Source organism: Triticum urartu, chromosome 2 (genome assembly GCF_003073215.2).
Source record: "Triticum urartu cultivar G1812 chromosome 2, Tu2.1, whole genome shotgun sequence".
In the NCBI taxonomy this organism is placed as follows: Eukaryota; Viridiplantae; Streptophyta; class Magnoliopsida; order Poales; family Poaceae; genus Triticum; species Triticum urartu.
In genome coordinates this window covers 380,824,257-380,836,460 of record NC_053023.1, presented here as the reverse complement: position 1 = coordinate 380,836,460, position 12,204 = coordinate 380,824,257, and positions in this window count along the sequence as shown.

Genomic DNA, 12,204 nt, shown 5'->3' with positions numbered 1-12,204 from the left:
TACTTGCCCGAGATTCGATCGTCGGTATCTTAATACCTAGTTCAATCTTGTTACCGGCAAGTCTCTTTACTCGTTCCATAATACAACATCCCGTAACTAACTCATTAGTCACATTGCTTGCAAGGCTTATAGTGATGTGCATTACCGAGAGGGCCCAGAGATACCTCTCCGATACACGGAGTGACAAATCCTAATCTCGATCTATGCCAACTCAACAAACACCATCGGAGAAACCTGTAGAGCATCTTTATAATCACCCATTTACGTTGTGACGTTTGATAGCACACAAGGTGTTCCTCCGGTATTCGGGAGTTGCATAATCTTATAGTGAGAGGAACATGTATAAGTTATGAAGAAAGCAGTAGCAATAAAAATGAACGATCATTATGCTAAGCTAACGGATTGGTCTTGTCCATCACATCATTCTTTAATGATGTGATCCCATTCATCAAATGACAACACATGTCCATGGCTAGGAAACTTAACCATCTTTGATTAACGAGCTAGTCAAGTAGAGGCATACTAGGGACAATCTGTTTGTCTATGTATTCACACATGTACTAAGTTTTCGGTTAATACAATTCTAGCATTAATAATAAACATTTATCATGATATAAGGAAATATAAATAACAACTTTATTATTGCCTCTAGGGCATATTTCCTTCAAGTGGGGTCCATAAGGAAATCTAAGGGATATTAAGGCATCCTTTTAATAGAGAACCGGAACAAAGTATTAACATATGGTGAATACATGAACTCTTCATACTACGTAATCACCAGAAAGAATCCCAATTATTGTCACCTTAAGGTATGTGGATCATAACACGTAATAGGTGCATACAACTTGCAAGATAGGATCAAGAACTCAAATATATTCATGAAATCATAAAGGGTTCAGATATGAGATCATAAAACTCAAGCCCTAGTGATAAGAATTAAGCATAACAAACTCATAGCAACATCAATCTCAGAACACGGTTGATACTATGGATCAAGCCCTAACAAATTGACTCGATTACATGACAAATCTCATCCAACTCCATCACCGTCTAGCAAGCCCGCAAAGGAATTACTCACTCCCGATGGTGGGCATCATGGAACTATTGATGGAGAAGGATTGATGGTGATGATGGCGACACATTCCACCCCCGGAGCCCCGAACGGACTCCAGATCAATCCTCCCGATGAAGAACAGGAGGTGGCGGCGGCTCTGTATCATAAAATGCGATGATTCCTTATCTTTGATTTTTTTTCTCCGTGAGATGGTACTTATGGAGTTGGACTTAGGGCACATGGAGGCTTCAGGGGCCCATAAGCTCACTAGGCACGCCCTAGGGGGTGGGCGCGCCCCCTGAGCTTGTGGCTCCTGGGTTGCCCCCCTCAAGTAGTTCTCTTCTCCAATATTTTCTTTATATTCTGAAAATATTCTTCGTAATTTTTCATCCCAATCTGAGAACTTTTATTTCTACACAAAAATAACACCTTGTCAATTTTGCTAAAAATAGCGTTAGTCCGGTTTAGTTCCATTCAAATCATACAAATTAGAGTCCAAAATAAGAACAAAAGTGTTTGAAAAAATAGATACGTTTGGGATGTATTGATGTCTACTATGCAACTTTTATTCTTGTAGACACGTGTTGGGCCTCCAAGCGCAGAGTTTTGTAGGACAATAGCAATTTTCCCTAAAGTGGATGACCTAAGGTTTATCAATCCATGGGAGGCGTAGGATGAAGATAGTCTCTCTCAAAAAACCCTGCAACCAAATAATAAAAAGTCTCTTGTGTCCCCAACACACCAAACACAATGGTAATATGTATAGGTGCACTAGTTCAGCGAAAAGATGGTGATAAAGGTGTAGTAATGATAGCAGAGATTGTTTTTTGTACTAGGAACAATAAAAAACATCAAGGTATCAATTGATAAAACATAGCACAAACGGTATTGCAATGCTTGAAAATGTGGCCTAGGGGTCATACTTTCACTAGTGCAATCTCTCAACAATGCTAATATAATTGGATCATATAACCATCCCTCAACGTGCGATGAAGAATCACTCCAAAATTCCTATCTAGTGGAGAACATAAGAAGAAATTGTTTGTAGCTATTCTTTCTGATCGATCTATCCAAGAGTTCCTACTAAAATAACACCAAGTTATTCTTTCCGATCGATCTATCAAGAGTTCATACTAAAATAACACTAAGTTATTCTTTCTGATTGATCTTTCAAGAGTTCGTACTAAAATAACACCAAAGCAAATTTAGATTCATAATACTCAATCCAACACAAAGAACCTCAAAGAGTGCCCCAAGATTTCTACCATAGAAACAAAAGACGAGAACGTGCATCAACCCTATGCATAGATTACCCCAATGTCACCTCAGGAATCGATGAGTTGAGTGCCAAAACACATATCAAGTGAATCAATATGATACCCCATTGTCACCACGAGTATTCATACGCAAGACATACATAAAGTGCTCTTTTCTTGAAAAAAAAGATGCATAGCATTATTCTAAATAACAGCAAGCAAATCCTAACAAAATAAAATGATGCTCCAAGTAAAACTCATATCATGTGACGAATGAAGACATAGCTCCAAGTGAGGTTATCGATAATGTTGAAGACGAAAGAGGGGATGCCTTCTAGGCCATCCCCAAGCTTAGTTACTTAGATATTCCTTAAATATTACCTTGGGGTGCCTTGGGCATACCCAAGCTTAGGGTCTTGTCACTCTTTATTCTCCTCATATCGACATCTCACCCAAAACTTGAAAACTTCAGTCACACGAAACTTAACGGAACTTTGTGAGATAGGTCAGTATGATAAAGAGCAAACCATTTCACTTTTGGTACTGTCAAAGACAAGATTCATAATTGTTCTCACACAATTTCTACTGTAGCATATCATTTCCGCAATTTATATTGAGAAACATAAGCCATAGAAACTAGAAAACAAGCAAACTATGCATTGAAAACAGAATCTGTCAAAAACAGAACAGTCTGTAGTAATCTGTACTACGACAATACTTCTGCTACTCCAAAAATTCTTAAAAAATAGGAAATCCTGGGTAATTTGTCTATTAATATTTTGCAAAAAGAATCATCATTTTATCACGCTTCTGTTAAACATGAGATTTGTTTTCCCGAGCGCAGAAGTTTCTGTTTTTCAGCAGGGTCAAATCAACTATCACCGTAAGCCATCCCAAAGGTCTTACTTGACACTTTATTGAAACAAAAGCAATAAAACATGATTACTAAAGTAGTCTAATCATGTGAACACACAAAAAAAGTAGGTAAAAGTGTTGGGTTGTCTCCCAACAAACGCTTTTCTTTAATGCCTTTTAGCTAGGCATGATGATTTCAATGATGCGCACGTAAAAGATAAGAATTGAAACACAAAGAGAGCATTATGAAGCTTATGACTAGCACATTTAAGTATAACCCACTTCCTATGCATAGGGATTTTGTGAGCAAGCAACTTATGGGAACATGAATCAACTAGCATAAGAAGGCAAAACAAGCATAACTTCAAAACTTTCAACACATAGAGAGGAAACTTCATATTATTGCAATTCCTATATGCATAAGTTCATCCCTCATAATAATTTTCAGTAGCATCATGAAGAAATTCAACAATATAACCATCACATAAATCATTCTTTTCATGATTCACAAGAATAGAGAACTTATTACTTTCCACATAAGCAAATTTCTTCTCATCAATAGTAGTGGGAGCAAACTCAACAAAATAACTATCATGAGAGTGAAAATTAAAATCATGATGACAAGTTTCATGGTTATCATTATTCTTTATAGCATACATGTCATCACCATAATCATCATAGATAGCAACTTGTTGTCATAATCAATTGCAACCTGCTCCAAAATAGTGGATTCATAATTAACTAAAGTCACGACCTCTCCAAATCCACTTTCATCAATATAATCATCATAAATAGGAGGCATGCAATCATCATAATAAATTTTCTCATCAAAACTGGGGGGACTAAAAATATCATATTCATCAAATATAGCATCCCCAAGCCTATGGCTTTGCATATCATTAGCATCATGGATATTCAAATAATTCATACTAACAACATTGCAGTCATGCTCATCATTCAAATATTTTGTGCCAAACATTTTATTGACTTCTTCTTCTAACAATTGAGCACAATTTTCTGAACCATCATTTTCAAGAAATATATTATAAAGATGATCAATAATATGATGCAACCTCAATTCCATTTTTATGTAGTTTTGTTTTATAAACCAAACTAGTGATAAAACAAGAAACTACAAAGATTCAATTGCAAGATCTAAAGATATACCTTCACGCACTCACCTCCCTAGCAACGGTGCTAGAAAAGAGCTTGATGTCTACAACACAACTTTATTCTTGGAGACACGTGTTGGGTCTCCAAGCGCAGAGTTTTGTAGGACAGTAGCAATTTTCCCTCAAGTGGATGACCTAAGGTTTATCAATTCGTAGGAGGCGTAGGATGAAGATAGTCTCTCTCAAACAACCCTGCAACCAAATAATAAAAAGTCTCTTGTGTCCCCAACACACCAAATACAATGGTAATTTGTATAGGTGCACTAGTTCGGCGAAGAGATGGTGATAAATATGTAGTAATGATAGTAGAAATTGATTTTTGTAGTAGGAACAATAAAAAACAGCAAGGTATCAATTGATAAAACGGAGCACAAACGGTATTGCAATGCTGGAAAATGAGGCCTAGGGTCCATACTTTCGCTAGTGCAATCTCTCAACAATGCTAATATAATTGGATCATATAACCATCCCTCAACGTGCGATGAAGAATCACTCCAAAGTTCCTATCTAGTGGAGAACATAAGAAGAAATTGTTTGTAGCTATTCTTTCCGATCGATCTATCCAAGAGTTCATACTAAAATAACACCAAGTTATTCTTTCCGATTGATCTATCAAGAGTTCGTACTAAAATAACACCAAAGAAAATTCAAATTCATAATACTCAATCCAACACAAAGAACCTCAAAGAGTGCCCCAAGATTTCTACCAGAGAAACAAAAGATGAGAATGTGCATCCACCCCTTTGCATAGATTACCCCAATGTCACCTCGGGAATCCGCGAGTTGAGTGCCAAAACACATATCAAGTGAATCAATATGATACCCCATTGTTACCACGAGTATTCATATGCAAGACATACATCAAGTTCTCTCAAATCCATAAAAGTATTCAATCCGATAAGAACAAAATCTCAAAGGGAAAACTCAATTCATCACAACAAGATAGAGAGGGGAAAACACCATATGATCCAACTATATTAACAAAGCCCGCGATACATCAAGATCATGATATCTCAAGAACATGAGAGAGAGAGATTAAACACATTGCTACTGGTACAAACCCTCAGCCCCGAGGGTGGACTACTCCCTCCTCATCACGGTGGCCGCCGGGATGATGAAGATGGCCACCGGTGATGATTCCCCCCGCCGGCAGGGTGCCGGAATGGGGTCTAGATTGGTTTTCGGTGGCTACAGAGGCATGCGGCGGTGGAACTTCTCATCTAGGTTAACCCCGAGGGTTTTCGGAATATTTGTGAATTTGTAGGGTAAAGAGGGGGTGCAGGAGGCCACCAAGGTGGGCACAACCCACCTAGGCGTGCCTGGGCCCCCATGCGCGCCATGGTGGGTTGTGCGCCCCTCGGGGCACCCCCCAGGTGCTTCTCTGGCCCATCCTGGGTGTTCTGGTCCATAAAAAATTCTCCAAAAAGTTTCGTGGTGTTTGGACTCCGTTTGATATTGATTTCCTATGATGTAAAAAATAAGCAAAAAACAACAACTGGCACTGGGCACTAGGTCAATAGGTTAGTCCCAAAAATGATATAAAGTTTCTATAAAATGATTGTAAAACATCCAAGAATGATAAAATATCAGCATGAATATTTCATAAATTATAGATATGTTGGAGACGTATCATGTATCAACTCCCCCAAGCTTAAGTCATTGCTTGTCCTCAAGCAATTTAGTTGACAAACTGAACATGATAAAGAAACAAATTTACAAACTTTTTTTGTTCTTATTGTTGTATATATTCTTAACTAGTGTCCAAGTTGTCAGCAAAGATTATGAACTAACCAAGTGAATGATAACACTTATGTCTCATATTTACTCATACCAATAATATAACCAACTAGCGAGAAATAATAAGATATCTTGGATGCCAACAATTTTCAAAACAATCATAATATAATCTGATAACATGGTATCTCGCTAGCCCTTTCTGAGACCGCAAAACATAAATGCAGAGCACCTATGAAGTTCAAGCAACGACTAAACATTGCAATTCATGGTAGACGAGATCCAGTCATGTCACACCCAACATTAACTATACTCAATGCATAAGAATAAAAATAGTGCTCTCCAAATTGGTGCTTGAATGAGAAGGTGATGACTCAACAATAAAAGTAAACAACATAAAAGTAAATAGATAGGCCCTCCGCAAAGGGAAGCATGAAGGTGCCAGAGCTCAAAGCTTAAAACATAGATGAATATATTTTGGGAGGTATGCTTTTCCTATCAACGATACGACCGAGGATTTTCAATATCTTCCATGCTAAACAAATTATCAGCGGTTCCCAAACAAAAAGGTAAAGTTTACTCCCCCTCAACCAATAAACACAAGTCATGGCTAGCCGAATTCACAGGTGCCCTCCATACAATCAACTTTCCGGAGGAGTTTGTTTCATTATATTTTTCTTTATTTTGATTAAGGAACCGGGCATCCCAATTACCATCCTCTCTCATGCAATTACAAGTGAGTAAACACCCATCATGGGAATAACCCTGTTAGCATGGAAGATACTGACCCCCCCATGTCGCTCCATGAGCGGTACATGCACACAAAACAGATGATTATTTGAATAATTAGAGATGAAACATGCAAATTTACTTGAAACGGCAGAGTAATACCACATACAGGTAGATATAGTGGACTCGTCTGGAACAACTTTGGTTTAAGGATTTGGATGTACAAGCAGTATTCCCACTTAGTACAGGCGAAGGCTAGCAAATATATTGAGAAGTGACCAACTAGATGAAGGAAATATGCCCTAGAGGCAATAATAAAGTTGTTATTTATATTTACTTATATCATGATAAATGTTTATTATTCATGCTAAAATTGTATTAACCGGAAACTTGATAGATGTGTGAATACATAGACAAAACAAAGTGTCCCTAGTATGCCTCTACTTGACTAGCTCGTTAATCAAAGATGGTTAAGTTTCCTAACCATAGACATGTGTTGTCATTTGATGAACGGGATCACATCATTAGGAGAATGATGTGATGGACAAGACCCATCTGTTAGCTTAGCATAATGATCGTTAAGTTTTATTGCTATTGCTTTCTTCATGACTTATACATATTCCTCTGACTATGAGATTATGCAACTCCCGAATACCGGAGGAACACCTTGTGTGCTATCAAACGTCACAACGTAACTGGGTGATTATAAAGATGCTCTACAAGTGTCTCCGAAGGTGTTTGTTGGGTTGGCATAGATCAATATTAGGATTTGTCACTCCGACTATCGGAGAGGTATCTCTAGGCCCTCGCGGTAATGCACATCACAATAAGACTTGCAAGCAATGTGACTAATGAGTTAGTTGCGGGATGATGCATTATAGAACGAGTAAAGAGACTTGTTGGTAACAAGATTGAAATAGGTATGAGGATACCGACAATCGAATCTTGGGCAAGTAACATACCAATGACAAAGGGAATAACGTATGTTGTTATTGCGGTTTGACCGATAAAAGATCTTCGTAGAATATGTAGGAACCAATATGAGCATCCAGGTTCCGCTATTGGTTATTGACTGGAGATGTGTCTTGGTCATGTCTGCATAGTTCTCGCACCCGTAGGGTCCGCACGCTTAACGTTCGATGACAATTTGTATTATGAGTTATGTGTTTGGTGACCGAAGTTTGTTTGGAGTCCTGGATGAGGTCACGGACATGACGAGGAGTCTCGAAATGGTCGAGAGGTAAAGATTGACATATTGGACGATGATATTCGGACACAGAAATGGTTTTGGAAAGGTTCGGGTATATTTCGGAGTACCGAGGGGTTACCGGAACCCCTCGGAGAATTATTGGGCCTACATGGGCCTTAGTGCAGAGAGAGGGGAGCCCGCAAGGGGTGCCCCCATGGGAGTCTGAATTGGACTAGGGGAGGGGGCGGCGCCCCCCTCTCCCTCTCCCTCTCCTTCCTTTTCCCCTCCGATGAGAAAGGAAAAAGGCAGGGGGGGGGGGGGAATCCTACTAGGAGTGGAGTCCTAGTAAGACTCCCCCCATGGTGCGCCCCTTGGTGGCCATCCTCCTCCTTTCCTCCTTTATATACGGGGGCAGGGGGCACCCCATAACACATCAATTGTTCTCTTAGCCGTGTGCGGTGCCCCCCTCCATAGTTTACTCCTCCAGTCATAGCGTCGTAGTGCTTAGGCGAAGCCTTCGCGGATCACATCACCATCACCGTCCCCACACTATCGTGGTGATGAAACTCTCCCTCGACCCTCTACTGGATCAAGAGTTCGAGGGACATCATCGAGCTGAACGTGTGCTGAACTCGGAGGTGCCGTACATTCGGTACTAGATCGGTTGGATCGTGAAGACGTTCGACTACATCAACTGTGTTAACCTAACGCTTCCGCTTTCGGTCTACGTGGGTACATAGACAAACTCTCCCCCTCTCGTTGCTATGCATCTCCTAGATAGATCTTGCATGATCGTAGGAGTTTTTTTGAAATTGCATGCTACGTTCCCCAACAGTGGCATCCGAACCAGGTCTATGCGTAGATGATATGCACGAGTAGAACACAAAGAGTTGTGGGCGATAATAGTCATACTGCTTACCACCAACGTCTTATTTTGATTCGGCGGTATTGTTGGATGAAGCGGCCCGGACCAACCTTACATGAACACGTTCATGAGACTGGTTCCACCGACAGACATGCAACTTGTTTTGCATAAAGGTGGTTGGTGGGTGTCTGTTTCTCCAACTTTAGTTGAATCAAATTTGACTACGGCTGGTCCTTGTTGAATGTTTAAACATCACACTTGACGAAAAATCGTTGTGGTTTTGATGCGTAGGTAAGAACGGTTCTTGCTAGAAGCCCGTAGCAGCCACGTAAAACTTGCAACAACAAAGTAGAGGACGTCTAACTTGTTTTTGCAGGGCATGTTGTGATGTGATATGGTCAAGACATGATGTGATATATGTTTTTGTATGAGATGATGATGTTTTGTAAAAGTTATCGGCAACTGGCAGGAGCCTTATGGTTGTCGCTTTATTGTATGAAATGCAATCACCATGTAATTGCTTTACTTTATCACTATGCGGTAGCGATAGTTGTAGAAGCAATAGTTGGCGAGACGACAGCGACGCTATGATGGAGATCAAGGTGTCAAGCCGGTGACGATGGAGATCATGACGGTGCTTTGGAGATGGAGATCAAAGGCACAAGATGATGATGTCCATATCATGTCACATATTTTGATTGCTTGTGATGTTTATCTTTTATGCATCTTATTTTTCTTAGTACGGCGATAGCATTATAAGATGATCCCTCACTAAACTTCAAGGTACAAGTGTTCTCCCTGAGTATGCACCGTTGCTACAATTCGTCGTGCCGAGACACCACGTGATGATCGGGTGTGATAAGCTCTCTGTTCACATACAACGGGTGTAAGACAGTTTTGCACGTGCAAAATACTCAGGTTAAACTTGACGAGCCTAGCATATGCAGATATGGCCTCGAAACATTGATATCGAAAGGTCGAACGTGAATCATATAGTAGATATGATCAACATAGAGATGTTCACCATTGAAAACTACTCCATCTCATGTGATGATCGGACATGGTTTAGTTGATATGGATCACATGATCATTTAGATTACTAGAGGGATGTATATCTAAGTGCGAGTTCTTAAGTAATATGATTAATTAAACTTTAATTTATCATGAACTTAGTCCTGATAGTTTTTGCATATCTATGTTCTTGTAGATTAATGGCCCGTGCTACCGTTCCCTTGAATTTTAATGCGTTCCTAGAGAAAGCTAAGTTGAAAGATGATGGTAGCAACTACACACTTGATGCACAAAAGAATTACGTCCTGGAAGCACCGCTATGTGCAAGGCCTGCTGCAGGAGCAACTCCGAACGTTATGAACGTCTGACAGACTAAAGCTGATGACTACTCGATAGTTCAATGTGACATGCTTTACGGCTTAGAATCGGGACTTCAAAGATGTTTTGAACATCATGGAGCATATGGATGTTCCAAGAGTTGAAGTTAATATTTCAAGCAAATGCCCGAGTTGAGAGATTTGAAGTCTCCAACAAGTTCTATAGCTGCAATGTAGCAATCCGACCTCAAACGGTCAGATCTCTGTGCATAAGTGTCATCCGTGGATCGGTAATGCTGACACACACAATACTCAAGGATTTATAACAGAGTGCAATCACACACTTATTACATCGAATATCTCAAAAGAGAACTTATTACAATAATATGGCTGAAGGCTGTCTAAATAAGGTAACAGCGGAAGCTTCAAGGTAAATGAGTCCATCAACTCCAACGGCATAGCTGAGTGCACGACAACAACCTAGCGCACCTTACTCTTCGTCTGAAAACTCTGCAACATAATACGTTGCAGCCTGTGTAGGTCAGCACATGGAATATGCTGGCAAGATAACACTATAGAGCAATGAACAAGTAACTGCTATAACTATATGCATATATGGCTGGTGGAGGCTCTATGGTTATCATTTGCAGAAAGCTAGTTTTTCCCTACAATAAAGGAATAAATTTTATTTAACTACCAAGTTTGTTGAAAACATTGATAATGGTAACCCCATCTCAATCCCGAATTAATAGTCAATAACCCAACAAATTAATTAAGTAGAGTGATGAGATCAACATAATAATTCAAGCACCAGATACTCAAAATGTCCATAACTGGGGACATGACTAATCATGATTAGTTTGTACATTCTACAGAGGTTTGCGTACTTTTCCCCACAAGACTCGATCTCCTCCGTTGGATTTCTCACACTACATGATGTTTGAGAAATGGATGACCGAGACACAGTCTTTCAGAAGCGTTGGCTCGTTACGACGGGTAGATAGTACCACCTACACCCCCTACATCTGCTAGTCTACCATTGTAAGAGATCACACAACATACTCAACTATGCCATAGCCCATAATGGCTTGTCGTTGCACACGGAAGTTTCCAGCATGAATAACATAATGACCCCTTTGAGCCTGGGAGGCAAACCATAGGAAAAAACACACGGATACCTCAGGATTCTCCTTGGACAACACTGGATTCCCCAGGTGCCCACAAACTGATCCACCTAGATGTGTGTTAAATTAGCCACCTTAAGTTAAACCTTAGTTAACAATAATCTCTCACATCTGTCATGAATTCTCTGAAAACCAAACCACGTCTAAGAGCATAGCATAGTAGTATAAGCATAACATAGCAAGTACCCAGGGTTTGAACAAAGGACAATAGGTTCTACCTCATCAACTACTTCCAAATACCCACATGTAATCAAGCCCTAACCATGCAGTGTTTGGGGATTGAAACTAATGCATAAAAACTGGGTAATGAAGGGGTATGATCAAAGTCTTACTTGCCTTTCTGATGATCTGAAAACCCTAGTGACTCGTACTAGCAAGCGTCATACTCCGAAAACTCTATCGTAAACAAACAATAGCATACATAAGCACTCAAGCATAAGATGCAAGGGTAAAACTCAAGAGAAAAGATCTAAATTAAAAGTTCAACTGAAGAGCTTTGATTTGCAAAAAAAAATCACTCGAATCGGAGCTACGAAACTCAAACTGCGATCAAAAGAAGTTCAAATTCAAATCTGCTTGAAATCAAATTTTAAATTGTCAAAATCATGTTCAAGTTGTTTATCTGGAAAGAGGGGAACAAGACGAAGATTTTGGCGTTGGCTTCACTGGATTTGGACAAATGAGCAAAAAGTAATGAGGGTTTGAAGATCAGGGACTAATTTGTGATAAAAGTATTCGTGGATAGGTCCCTGACCGAAAAATAAAATAAAAAGAAAAAACCTAATGAATGAACGTTCACTAACAGGAACAAATGAACGAAAATGTTCGCTACCGTGGA